The sequence below is a fragment of the Ranitomeya imitator genome, chromosome 5, assembly GCF_032444005.1.
Source record: "Ranitomeya imitator isolate aRanImi1 chromosome 5, aRanImi1.pri, whole genome shotgun sequence".
In the NCBI taxonomy this organism is placed as follows: domain Eukaryota; kingdom Metazoa; phylum Chordata; class Amphibia; order Anura; family Dendrobatidae; genus Ranitomeya; species Ranitomeya imitator.
In genome coordinates, this window is record NC_091286.1 from 23,814,681 (window position 1) to 23,829,539 (window position 14,859).

The following is a 14,859-nucleotide window of genomic DNA, read 5'->3' on the forward strand; positions in this document are numbered from 1 at the left end:
GAAAGGTGTCAGGAAACAGAGCATCACAGCTACTGTATAATAAAAAGGAGGACATGCAGAGCATTGTTGCTTGATAGCTAGGAGGACATGCAGATCATCGCAGCTTTGATAGAAAGGACTCAGGACACGCAGACCATCTTAGCTACAATAGAAAAGTGTCGGGACACAGAATATCGCAGCTATGATAGAAAAGAGTCAGGACATGCAGGGTATTGCAGCTATAATAGAAAGATGTCAGGACAGGCAGAGCATTGCAGCTATGATAGAAAGGTGTGAGGACAGGCAGAGCATTGCAGCTATGATAGAAAGGTGTGAGGACAGGCAGAGCATTGTAGCTATGATAGAAAGGTGTGAGGACAGGCAGAGCATTGCAGCTATGATAGGTGTGAGGACAGGCAGAGCATTGCAGCTATGATAGAAAGTTTTCAGGACAGGCAGAGCATTGCAGCTATGATAGAAAGGACTCAGGACACGCAGAGCATCTTAGCTACGATAGAAAAGTGTCGGGACACAGAATATCGCAGCTATGATAGAAAGGAGTCAGGACATGCAGGGTATTGCAGCTATAATAGAAAGATGTCAGAACAGGCAGAGCATTGCAGCTATGATAGAAAGGTGTGAGGACAGGCAGAGCATTGCAGCTATGATAGAAAGGTGTGAGGACAGGCAGAGCATTGTAGCTATGATAGAAAGGTGTGAGGACAGGCAGAGCATTGCAGCTATGATAGGTGTGAGGACAGGCAGAGCATTGCAGCTATGATAGAAAGTTTTCAGGACAGGCAGAGCATTGCAGCTATGATAGAAAGGACTCAGGACACGCAGAGCATCTTAGCTACGATAGAAAAGTGTCGGGACACAGAATATCGCAGCTATGATAGAAAGGAGTCAGGACATGCAGGGTATTGCAGCTATAATAGAAAGATGTCAGGACAGACAGCATTGCAGCTATGATAGAAAGATGTGAGGACAGGCAGAGCATTGCAGCTATGATAGAAAGGACTCAGGACATGCAGAGCATCTTTGCTATGATAGAAAAGTGTTAGGACACATAGAATATCACAGGTACAGTATGACAGAAAGGAGTCAGGGCAGGCAGAGCATCGCAGCTATGATAAAAAGATGTCAGGACACGCAGAGCATCCCAGCTATGATAAAAAGGAATCAGAACAGCACAGTGCCATATAATACCGCTCTGCAATGATCATAACGAGTGCTATGATAAACAGGTAGCGCATTATTCACATGAAGCATCGCAGTATTCCAGATCCGCGTAATGTAACTGCTCGGAGCGGCAGCTGACATCACAGGGCACGGGAAGAAATTAGATTATAATGAGGGAACCTGAAGATTTCCATTCCTGATTCTACAGGACTCATCCTCTCCGGGGGGCGCGCAGTGATGGAGACCTCGGAACGCTTTATAAACTTTTCACAGCTTGTTATTCTCAGCCTGAAGAAAAACGGAAATTAGCATTTGTATTGAGTCACATTAGAGTTAATTCCTCACTTGCAGCCTGAAAAATAAGCGTATGAAGAAATTATTCATCTCTGGCAAGTGAATAAATATGTGCCCCCTCCCCAGTAGCACTCTATAACATACAGTATAGTGATATTGTTCGGGATGCGAGGGGTGAAGTTATTACGACTCGTGGGGATTTTCTTGCTCTTGGTTGTAAAATAATAATGGGGATTAATGGGGACACACATTATATATGTACGGTATACGTGTATATATATTCAGTAAATACAGTATGTATATTCAGTATATACAGTATGTATATTTATGTGTGGATTGAAATTGTTACTTTTTCTATATTTTTAGCTATTTTCCCCCAAAACTTACATTACAAAAATAAAAGAATTGAAGCAAGTATGGACAAAATGTTATGATTTATTACTTGGAAAGATATTAGTAGTGGGGTCTGGTTACTGAGACCACCATAAATTACTAGAATAAATACCGTAGCTTCTGCTGCTCCAATTACCCCTTATTGATATAGGTAGATGGTCAGATAAATCAGATACAGTGGGGCAAAAAGGTATTTAGTCAGTCAGCAATAGTGCAAGTTCCACCACTTAAAAAGATGAGAGGCGTCTGTAATTTACATCATAGGTAGACCTCAACTATGGGAGACAAACTGAGAAAAAAAATCCAGAAAATCACATTGTCTGTTTTTTTTTACATTTTATTTGCATATTATGGTGGAAAATAAGTATTTGGTCAGAACCAAAATTTCATCTCAATACTTTGTAATATATCCTTTGTTGGCAATGACAGAGGTCAAACGTTTTCTGTAAGTCTTCACAAGGTTGCCACACACTGTTGTTGGTATGTTGGCCCATTCCTCCATGCAGATCTCCTCTAGAGCAGTGATGTTTTTGGCTTTTCGCTTGGCAACACGGACTTTCAACTCCCTCCAAAGGTTTTCTATAGGGTTGAGATCTGGAGACTGGCTAGGCCACTCCAGGACCTTGAAATGCTTCTTACGAAGCCACTCCTTCATTGCCCTGGCGGTGTGCTTTGGATCATTGTCATGTTGAAAGACCCAGCCACGTTTCATCTTCAATGCCCTTGCTGATGGAAGGAGGTTTGCACTCAAAATCTCACGATACATGGCCCCATTCATTCTTTCATGTACCCAGATCAGTCGTCCTGGCCCCTTTGCAGAGAAACAGCCCCAAAGCATGATGTTTCCACCACCATGCTTTACAGTAGGTATGGTGTTTGATGGATGCAACTCAGTATTCTTTTTCCTCAAAACACGACAAGTTGTGTTTCTACCAAACAGTTCCAGTTTGGTTTCATCAGACCATAGGACATTCTCCCAAAACTCCTCTGGATCATCCAAATGCTCACTAGCAAACTTCAGACGGGCCCGGACTGTTGTGAATTCTGTGGCAGAGTTCACTCCTGTGGTCACAAGTGGTACTTCGGCTGATTCTCTCTGGGATCTTCCGTTTGTGGAGGAAAGTGGTACTGCAGCTTCTGAGTTTCCTCCCTCAGGTGATCTGGTGAGCTCGTTAGCTTCTTCTCTACTTAACTCCACCTGATGCTTTGATCTATGCTTCCTGTCAATGTTTCAGTGTGGGACTTGTTTTTTCCCTGGATCATTCCTGTGGCCTGCTGCTCTGCAAAGCTAAGTTTTGCTTATGTTATTTTGTTGCTATTTTTCTGTCCAGCTTGCTTTATTGGTTTTTCTCGCCTGCTGGAAGCTCTGAGACGCAGAGGGACCACCTCCGTACCGTTAGTCGGTGCGGAGGGTCTTTTTGTTCCCTCTGCGTGGTTTTTTATAGGTTTTTGTGCTGACCGCAAAGTTATCTTCCCTATCCTCGTTCTGTTCAGCTAGTCGGGCCTCACTTTGCTAAATCTGTTTCATCTCTATTTTTGTGTTTTCATCTTACTCACAGTCATTATATGTGGGGGGCTGCCTTTTCCTTTGGGGAATTTCTCTGAGGCAAGGTAGGCTTATTTTTCTATCTTCAGGATTAGGTAGTTTCTCAGGCTGTGACGAGGCGCCTAGGTTCTGGTCAGGAGCGCTCCACGGCTACCTTTAGTGTGGTTTGATAGGCTTAGGGATTGCGGTCTGCAGAGTTCCCACGTCTCAGAGCTCGTTCTATTATTTTGGGTTATTGTCAGTTCACTGTATGTGCTCTGACCTCCATGTCCATTGTGATTCTGAATTGCCTTTCATAACAGTACAGGAAGCCAAAAGTGCTAATGATTCTCAATAGAGGGAAAAAAGAAGTTCTGAGACCATTTTTTTTTCTTTGCACTGTGTTTTGTCTTTTTTTTCCCCTAGACATTTGGGTGGTTCAGGACACAGGTGTAGCAATGGACATTAAAGGTCTGTCTTCATGTGTGGATCAGCTCACGGCAAGAGTTCAAAATATTCAAGATTTTGTGGTCCAGAATTCTTTGCTTGAACCGAGAATTCCTATTCCAGATTTGTTTTTTTGGAGATAGAACTAAATTTCTGAGTTTCAAAAATAATTGTAAACTATTTCTGGCTTTGAAACCTCGCTCTTCTGGTGACCCAATTCAACAGGTTAGGATCGTCATTTCTTTTTTGCGCGGCGACCCTCAGGACTGGGCGTTTTCTCTTGCGTCAGGAGATCCTGCATTGAGTAATATCGATGCGTTTTTCCTGGCGCTTGGGTTGCTGTACGATGAGCCTAATTCAGTGGATCAGGCAGAAAAAAATTTGCTGGCTCTTTGTCATGCTCAGGATGAGATAGAGGTATATTGTCAGAAATTTAGAAAGTGGTCAGTGCTCACTCAATGGAATGAATCTGCGCTGGCAGCAATATTCAGAAAGGGTCTCTCTGAAGCCCTTAAGGATGTCATGGTGGGATTTCCTATGCCTGCTGGTTTGAATGAGTCTATGTCTTTGGCTATTCAGATCGGTCGACGCTTGCGTGAGCGTAAACCTGTGCACCATTTGGCGGTATTACCTGAGCTTAAACCTGAGCCTATGCAGTGTGATAGGACCTTGACCAGAGTTGAACGGCAAGAACATAGACGTCTGAATGGGCTGTGTTTCTACTGTGGTGATTCCACTCATGCTATCTCTGATTGTCCTAAGTGCACTAAGCGGTTCGCTAGGTCTGCCACCATTGGTACTGTACAGTCAAAATTTCTTCTGTCCGTTACCTTGATCTGCTCTTTGTCATCATATTCTGTCATGGCATTTGTGGATTCAGGCGCTGCCCTGAATTTGATGGACTTGGAATATGCTAAGCGTTGTTGGTTTTTCTTGGAGCCCTTGCAGTGTCTTATTCCATTGAGAGGAATTGATGCTACGCCTTTGGCCAAGAATAAGCCTCAATACTGGACCCAGCTGACCATGTGCATGGCTCCTGCACATCAGGAGGTTATTCGCTTTCTGGTGTTGCATAATTTGCATGATGTGGTCGTGTTGGGGTTGCCATGGCTACAAGCCCATAATCCAGTATTAGATTGGAAATCCATGTCGGTGTCCAGCTGGGGTTGTCAGGGGGTACATGGTGATGTTCCATTTCTGTCAATTTCGTCATCCACTCCTTCTGAGGTCCCAGAGTTCTTGTCTGATTACCGGGATGTATTTGATGAGCCCAGGTCCAATACCCTACCTCCGCATAGGGATTGTGATTGTGCTATCAATTTGATTCCTGGTAGTAAATTCCCAAAAGGTCGATTGTTTAATTTGTCCGTGCCTGAGCACACCGCTATGCGCAGTTATGTGAAGGAATCCCTGGAGAAGGGGCATATTCGCCCGTCATCGTCGCCATTAGGAGCAGGGTTCTTTTTTGTAGCCAAGAAGGATGGTTCGCTGAGACCTTGTATAGATTACCGCCTTCTTAATAAGATCACGGTTAAATTTCAGTACCCCTTGCCATTGTTATCTGATCTGTTTGCTCGGATTAAGGGGGCTAGTTGGTTCACAAAGATAGATCTTCGTGGTGCGTATAATCTGGTGCGAATTAAGCAAGGTGATGAATGGAAAACTGCATTTAATACGCCCGAGGGTCATTTTGAGTATCTCGTGATGCCGTTCGGACTTGCCAATGCTCCATCAGTGTTTCAGTCCTTTATGCATGACATCTTCCGAGAGTACCTGGATAAATTCCTGATTGTGTACTTGGATGACATTTTGATCTTCTCGGATGATTGGGAGTCTCATGTGAAGCAGGTCAGAACGGTTTTTCAGGTCCTGCGTGCTAATTCTTTGTTTGTGAAGGGATCAAAGTGTCTCTTTGGTGTGCAGAAGGTTTCATTTTTGGGGTTCATCTTTTCCCCTTCTACTATCGAGATGGATCCTGTTAAGGTCCAAGCCATCCATGATTGGACTCAGCCGACATCTCTGAAAAGTCTGCAAAAGTTGCTGGGCTTTGCTAATTTTTATCGTCGCTTCATCTGCAATTTTTCTAGTATTGCTAAACCATTGACCGATTTGACCAAGAAGGGTGCTGATGTGGTCAATTGGTCTTCTGCTGCTGTGGAAGCTTTTCAAGAGTTGAAGCATCGTTTTTCTTCTGCCCCTGTGTTGTGTCAACCAGATGTTTCTCTTCCGTTCCAGGTCGAGGTTGATGCTTCTGAGATTGGAGCAGGGGCTGTTTTGTCGCAGAGAGGTTCTGATTGCTCAGTGATGAAACCATGCGCTTTCTTTTCCAGGAAGTTTTCGCCTGCTGAGCGTAATTATGATGTGGGCAACCGAGAGTTGCTGGCCATGAAGTGGGCATTCGAGGAGTGGCGTCATTGGCTTGAAGGAGCTAAGCATCGCGTGGTGGTATTGACTGATCATAAGAACTTGACTTATCTCGAGTCTGCCAAGCGCTTGAATCCTACACAAGCTCGTTGGTCGTTGTTTTTTGCCCGTTTTGACTTTGTGATTTCGTACCTTCCGGGCTCTAAAAATGTGAAGGCGGATGCTCTGTCTAGGAGTTTTGTACCCGACTCTCCGGGTTTATCTGAGCCGGCGGGTATCCTCAAGGAAGGAGTAATTGTGTCTGCCATCTCCCCTGATTTGCGGCGGGTGCTGCAAAAATTTCAGGCTAATAAACCTGATCGTTGCCCAGCGGATAAACTGTTTGTCCCTGATAGGTGGACGAATAGAGTTATCTCTGAACTTCATTGTTCGGTGTTGGCTGGTCATCCTGGAATCTTTGGTACCAGAGAGTTAGTGGCTAGATCCTTTTGGTGGCCCTCTGTCGCGGGATGTGCGTGCTTTTGTGCAGTCCTGTGGGATTTGTGCTCGGGCTAAGCCCTGCTGTTCTCGTGCCAGTGGGTTGCTTTTGCCCTTGCCGGTCCCGAAGAGGCCTTGGACACATATCTCTATGGATTTTATTTCTGACCTTCCCGTTTCTCAAAAGATGTCAGTCATTTGGGTGGTCTGTGATCGCTTTTCTAAGATGGTCCATCTGGTACCCTTGTCTAAATTGCCTTCCTCCTCTGATTTGGTGCCTTTGTTCTTCCAGCATGTGGTTCGTTTGCATGGCATTCCAGAGAATATTGTTTCTGACAGAGGTTCCCAGTTTGTTTCGAGGTTTTGGCGAGCCTTTTGTGGTAGGATGGTCATTGACTTGTCTTTTTCCTCGGCTTTCCATCCTCAGACTAATGGCCAGACCGAGCGAACCAATCAGACCTTGGAAACATATCTGAGGTGCTTTGTTTCTGCTGATCAGGATGACTGGGTCTCCTTTTTGCCTTTGGCTGAGTTCGCCCTTAATAATCGGGCCAGCTCGGCTACCTTGGTTTCACCGTTTTTCTGCAATTCTGGGTTCCATCCTCGTTTCTCTTCTGGACAGGTTGAGTCTTCGGACTGTCCTGGTGTGGATACTGTGGTGGACAGGTTGCAGCAGATTTGGACTCAGGTAGTGGACAATTTGACCTTGTCCCAGGAGAAGGCTCAACTTTTCGCTAATCGCAGATGCCGTGTGGGTCCCCGACTTCGTGTTGGGGATCTGGTTTGGTTATCTTCTCGTCATATTCCTATGAAGGTTTCCTCTCCTAAGTTTAAACCTCGTTTTATTGGTCCGTATAGGATTTCTGAGGTTCTTAATCCTGTGTCTTTTCGTCTGACCCTTCCAGATTCTTATTCCATACATAACGTATTCCATAGGTCATTGTTGCGGAGATACGTGGCACCTATGGTTCCATCTGTTGAGCCTCCTGCCCCGGTTTTGGTGGAGGGGGAATTGGAGTATATTGTGGAGAAGATTTTGGATTCTCGTGTTTCAAGACGGAAACTCCAGTATCTGGTTAAATGGAAGGGTTATGCTCAGGAGGATAATTCCTGGGTTTTTGCCTCTGATGTCCATGCTCCCGATCTTGTTCGTGCCTTTCATGTGGCTCATCCTGGTCGGCCTGGGGGCTCTGGTGAGAGTTCGGTGACCCCTCCTCAAGGGGGGGGGGGTACTGTTGTGAATTCTGTGGCAGAGTTCACTCCTGTGGTCACAAGTGGTACTTCGGCTGATTCTCTCTGGGATCTTCCGTTTGTGGAGGAAAGTGGTACTGCAGCTTCTGAGTTTCCTCCCTCAGGTGATCTGGTGAGCTCGTTAGCTTCTTCTCTACTTAACTCCACCTGATGCTTTGATCTATGCTTCCTGTCAATGTTTCAGTGTTGGACTTGTGTTTCTCTGGATCATTCCTGTGGCCTGCTGCTCTGCAAAGCTAAGTTTTACTTATGTTATTTTGTTGCTATTTTTCTGTCCAGCTTGCTTTATTGTTTTTTCTCGCCTGCTGGAAGCTCTGAGACGCAGAGGGACCACCTCCGTACCGTTAGTCGGTGCGGAGGGTCTTTTTGTCCCCTCTGCGTGGTTTTTTATAGGTTTTTGTGCTGACCGCAAAGTTATCTTCCCTATCCTCGTTCTGTTCAGCTAGTCGGGCCTCACTTTGCTAAATCTGTTTCATCTCTATGTTTGTGTTTTCATCTTACTCACAGTCATTATATGTGGGGGACTGCCTTTTCCTTTGGGGAATTTCTCTGAGGCAAGGTAGGCTTATTTTTCTATCTTCAGGATTAGGTAGTTTCTCAGGCTGTGACGAGGCGCCTAGGTTCTGGTCAGGAGCGCTCCACGGCTACCTTTAGTGTGGTTTGATAGGCTTAGGGATTGCGGTCTGCAGAGTTCCCACGTCTCAGAGCTCATTCTATTATTTTGGGTTATTGTCAGTTCACTGTATGTGCTCTGACCTCCATGTCCATTGTGATTCTGAATTACCTTTCATAACACCGGACATGTACTGGCTTAAGCAGTGGGACACGTCTGGCACTGCAGGATCTGAGTCCATGGTGGCGTAGTGTGTTACTTATGGTAGGCCTTGTTACATTGGTCCCAGCTCTCTGCAGTTCATTCACTAGGTCCCCAGCGTGGTTCTGGGATTTTTGCTCACCGTTCTTGTGATCATTCTGACCCCACGGGGTGGGATTTTGCGTGGAGCCCCAGATCGAGGGAGATTATCAGTGGTCTTGTATGTCTTCCATTTTCTAATTATTGCTCCCACTGTTGATTTCTTCACTCCAAGCTGGTTGGCTATTGCAGATTCAGTCTTCCCAGCCTGGTGCAGGGCTACAATTTTGTTTCTGGTGTCCTTTGACAGCTCTTTGGTCTTCACCATAGTGGAGTTTGGAGTCAGACTGTTTGAGGGTGTGCACAGGTGTCTTTTTATACTGATAACAAGTTTAAACAGGTGCCATTACTACAGGTAATGAGTGGAGGAAAGAGGAGACTCTTAAAGAAGAAGTTACAGGTCTGTGAGAGCCAGAAATCTTGATTGTTTGTTTCTGACCAAATACTTATTTTCGACCATAAAATGCAAAAAAAATGATAAAAAAAACAGACAATGTGATTTTCTGGATTTTTTTTCTCAGTTTGTCTCCCATAGTTGAGGTCTACCTATGATGTAAATTACAGACGCCTCTCATCTTTTTAAGTGGTGGAACTTGCACTATTGCTGACTGACTAAATACTTTTTTGCCCCACTGTATATTAATCCCCTCTGTAACACCAAATTCTCAACAGCATGAGAGAGGTGAACAGAAAAAGCACACAATAGAAAAATATGCAAAAAATGAAATGAATTGCAATTTTGATTAAATATACAACATCAATAATCAAACCGATAATAATAGGAAAATAAAAGCCAATGCCTCAGGTGTGAGGGACGCTGAGTTGCTACGGACACCTTTAATCATATACTGTACGTAAGTGAAAATGATAGAGAAAAAATTCATACATAGATCAGGGAGTGCAAAATACTGCCTGTAAGAAGGGTAAAGTGCATGTGCTGAGGTAGGAAAGATGGCTGCCTAAGTAGAACAATGCAGTTGGGGTGACCACCTGCTATGCTGAGCTATAGTGGGACGCCCACTTCAGTAACCAGTAATAGGGCGCCAACAGAAATTCGATATGCACTAATGTCACTGCACAACATATGAGGGTAGAAAAAGAGTAGGCTGCATGGTCCTGAAAGATCATGCCTACAGGTGATGTGGTGTCAGTGCTGCATCCCTCCACCCCGACGCACGTTTCGTCCACACTTCTTCAGGGGGCGTGGCAGGGAAGAGGGACACCAGCATATTTAAAACTCTATGTGACCAATAGGTTGCCGAGTAACGTGTCACATGGAAAGTCAGGGTTACTACGGAGATAGACATTGCGAGCTGAATCCTTGTGCATTTTTTTCTACTACACTTTTTCCTTCCACTCAACCTTCCATTAATATGCTTGGATACAGCACTCTGTGAACAGTTGGCTCTGGGCTGTGCATTATACTACATGGATGTCTGTGGGCTGTGCATTATACAACATGGATGACTATGGGCTGTGCATTATACAACATGGATGACTATGGGATGTGCATTATACAACATGGATGACTATGGGCTGTGCATTATACAACATGGATGACTATGGGTTGTGCATTATACTACATGGATGTCTATGGGCTGTGCATTATACTATATGGATGATTATGGGCTGGGCATTATACTACATGGATGACTTTGGGCTATGCATTATACAACATGAATGACTATAGGCTGTGCATTATACTATATGGATGACTATGGGCTGTGCATTATACTACATGGATGACTATAGGCTGTGCATTATACTACATGAATGACTGGGCTGTGCATTATACTATATGGATGACTATAGGCTGTGCATTATACTACATGGATGACTATAGGCTGTGCATTATACTACATGGATGACTATAGGCTGTGCATTATACTACATGTATGACTATAGGCTGTGCATTATACTACATGGATGACTATAGGCTGTGCATTATACTACATGGATGACTATAGGGGCTGGCGTTTCCTCGTCCACACTGCGGCAAACATGGGTAAGGTTCATTCTTTTTAATATCTTTATCATCTTGAAACAGTAGCCTTTGTTTTAGTGGCTATTTGTAACAGTAATAGACATGGTGCTGAGAACTTGAACCTCTGGCCGATATACATTATGTTTGTGTGGGTGTAGGAACACTTTTACCGTGATCCTTGCACAAATAGTGAGAAACCCTCTTTTTGTATAACTAACTTTTGTATTGATATACTGAGATTGTTTTATGATGATATATTTAATAAATGTTATACCTTTTTATTCATAAATGAGCCTTTTTGACTCCATCTGCTTTATTGTCTATAGACTATTGGGAGTTGCTCCGTATTAGATTATATGTTGCTCTAATCTATACATTTATATGAATGACTATGGGCTGTGCATTATACTATATGAATGACTATAGGCTGTGCGTTCTACTACATGGATGACTATAGGCTGTGCATTATACTATATGGATGACTATAGGCTGTGCATTATACTATATGGATGACTATGGGCTGTGCATTATACAACATGAATGACTATAGGCTGTGCATTATACTATATGGATGACTATAGGCTGTGCATTCTACTACATGGATGACTATAGGCTGTGCATTATACTACATGGATGACTATAGGCTGTGCATTATACTGTATGGATGACTATAGGCTGTGCATTATACTACATGGATGACTATAGGCTGTGTATTATACTATATGGATGACTATGGGCTGTGCATTATACTACATGAATGACTATGGGCTGTGCATTATACTACATGGATGACTATAGGCTGTGCATTATACTACATGGATGACTATAGGCTGTGCATTATACTACATGAATGACTATGGGCTGTGCATTATACTACATGGATGACTATAGGCTGTGCATTATACTACATGAATGACTATAGGCTGTGCATTATACTACATGGATGACTATGGGCTGTGCATTATACTACATGTATGGCTATGGGTTGTGCATTATACTATATGGATGACTATGGGCTGTGCATTATACAACATTAATGACTATGGGCTGTGCATTATACTACATGGATGACTATGGGCTGTGCATTATACTACATGTATCGCTATGGGTTGTGCATTATACTACATGGATGATTATGAGCTGTACATTATACTACATAGATGACTATGGGCTGTGCATTATACTACATGGATGACTATGGGCTGTGCATTATACTATATGGATGACTATGGGCTGTGCATTATACTACATGGAGGACTATGGGCTGTGCATTATACTATATGGATGACTATGAGCTGTGCATTATACAACATTAATGACTATGGGCTGTGCATTATACTATATGGATGACTATGAGCTGTGCATTATACAACATTAATGACTATGGGCTGTGTATTATACTACATGGATGACTATGGGCTGTGCATTATACTACATGGATGACTATGGGCTGTGCATTATACTACATGGATGATTATGAGCTGTACATTATACTACATAGATGATAATGGGCTGTGCATTATACTATGTGGATGACTGTGGGCTGTGCATTATACTACATGGATGACTATGGGCTGTGCATTATACTATATGGATGACTATGGGCTGTGCATTATACTATATGGATGACTATGGGCTGTGCATTATACAACATGCATGACTATGGGCTGTGCATTATATTTTATGAAGGATATGGGCTGTGCATTATACTGTATGGAGGACTTTGAGAAGTGAATTATACTATATGGAGGACTATGGACTGTGCATTATTCTTCTGCTATGGGGCCCCATGACTTGTATGTACACCCTTCTTGAGTATAATATTTTTCTTTTTCCTTAGATTAAAGAACAGCGGTAGAACGGGGGACATTTACTAGGATGGAGGATATTTATACCAGGATGGGGCCCAGAATAAAGGCCAAATTTCAAAAAACTGACCGTCACATCCAAACATAGACTAAGTGTGAACAGGTGCTGAACCTAGAGTCACCAACTCATATACAGTCAAATAAATAAGGCAGCACACTGCGGCGCTAAAACATGCAAACATAAAGCATGAAAATTGAACTGCATCACTGCACTAGAAATATGAAAAAATGAGAGCGTTTATTGCATAAATTGGCCTATTCATGTGTACCTGGTAGCCACATTAGGGCATCTCTCGTATACCAGGTCCTAGACTTTCCTTTCCTCGCTGAGAATAAACGTCTTCATATGAATGGTCCATTACCCCTCCACAGAGAGAGAGAAATTTAGTCTAAGAAGAGGTTTCACAGGTACCCATTCAGATGAAGACGCTTCAAGTGCCCTAAGGGGACTAATAAATACAGTAAAAAGTTAAAAAAAAAGTTTTCCAAACTATGAAAAAAACACAAAAGTTCAAATCACCCCCATTAAACATAAAACAATAAAAAAAAGCATATATTTAGTATCGCTCTGTTCATACATATCCAATCTATCAAAATATAAATATATAAATGTATCTGATCATTAAACAGTGTACAGTTAGGTCCATATATATTTGGACAGAGACAACATTTTTCTAATTTTGGTTATAGACATTACCACAATGAATTTTAAACAAAACAATTCAGATGCAGTTGATGTACAGACTTTCTGCTTTCATTTGAGGGTATCCACATTAAAATTGGATGAAGGGTTTAGGAGTTTCAGCTCCTTAACATGTGCCACCCCTGTTTTTAAAGAGACCAAAAGTAATTGGACAGATTCAATAATTTTAAATAAAATGTTCATTTTCAGTACTTGGTTGAAAACCCTTTGTTGGCAATGACTGCCTGAAGTCTTGAACGCATGGACATCACAAGACGCTGTGTTTCCTCCTTTTTGATGCTCTGCCAGGCCTTCACTGTGGTGGTTTTCAGTTGCTGTTTGTATGTGGGCCTTTCTGTCTGAAGTTTAGTCTTTAACAAGTGAAATGCTGCTCAATTGGGTTGAGATCAGATGACTGACTTGGCCATTCAAGAATATTCCACTTCTTTGCTTTAATAAACTCCTGGGTTGCTTCGGCTTTATGTTTTGGGTCATTGTCCATCTGTAGTATGAAACGACGATCAATCAGTTTGGCTGCATTTGGCTGGATCTGAGCACACAGTATGTTTCTGAATACCTCAGAATTCATTCGGCTGCTTCTGTCCTGTGTCACATCATCAATAAACACTAGTGACCCAGTGCCACTGGCAGCCATGCATGCCCAAGCCATCACACTGCCTCCGCCGTGTTTTACAGAGGATGTTGTGTGCTTTGGATCATGAGCTGTACCACGCCTTCGCCATACTTTTCTCTTTCCACCATTCTGGTAGAGGTTGATCTTGGTTTCATCTGTCCAAAGAATGTTCTTCCAGAACTGTGCTGGCTTTTTTAGATGTTTTTTAGCAAAGTCCAGTCTAGAGTTTTTATTCTCGATGCTTATGAGTTGCTTGCACCGTGCAGTGAACCCTCTGTATTTACTTTCATGCAGTCTTCTCTTTATGGTAGATTTGGATATTGATACGCCGACCTCCTGGAGAGTGTTGATCACTTGGTTGGCTGTTGTGAAGGGGTTTCTCTTCACCATGGAGATTATTCTACGATCATCCACCACTGTTGTCTTCCGTGGGCACCCAGGTCTTTTTGCATTCATGAGTTCACCAGTGCTTTCTTTCTTTCTCAGGATGTACCAAATTGTAGATTTTGCCACAACTAATATTGTAGCAATTTCTCGGATGGGTTTTTTCTGTTTTCGCAGCTTAAGGATGGCTTGTTTCACCTATACAGAGAGCTCCTTTGACCTCATGTTTACTTCACAGCAAAACCTTCCAAATTCTAGCACCACACCTCAAATCAACTCCAGGCCTTTTATCTGCTTAATTGAGAATGACATAATGAAGGGATTGCCCACACCTGTCCATGAAATAGCCTTGGAGTCAATTGTCCAATTACTTTTGGTCCCTTTAAAAACAGGGTGGCACATGTTAAGGAGCTGAAACTCCTAAACCCTTCATCCAATTTTAATGTGGATACCCTCAAATGAAAGCTGAAAGTCTGAACTTC

At 43.0% G+C, this 14,859-nt stretch overlaps 1 protein-coding gene across 1 annotated transcript in view; it reads left to right on the forward strand.

Annotated features, from left to right (window-relative positions):
* The window catches only part of CNIH3 (cornichon family AMPA receptor auxiliary protein 3), a 78,614-nt gene that overhangs the window by 23,648 nt on the left and 40,107 nt on the right, over positions 1-14,859 (forward strand). The gene's annotated exons all lie outside the window — the stretch shown is intronic.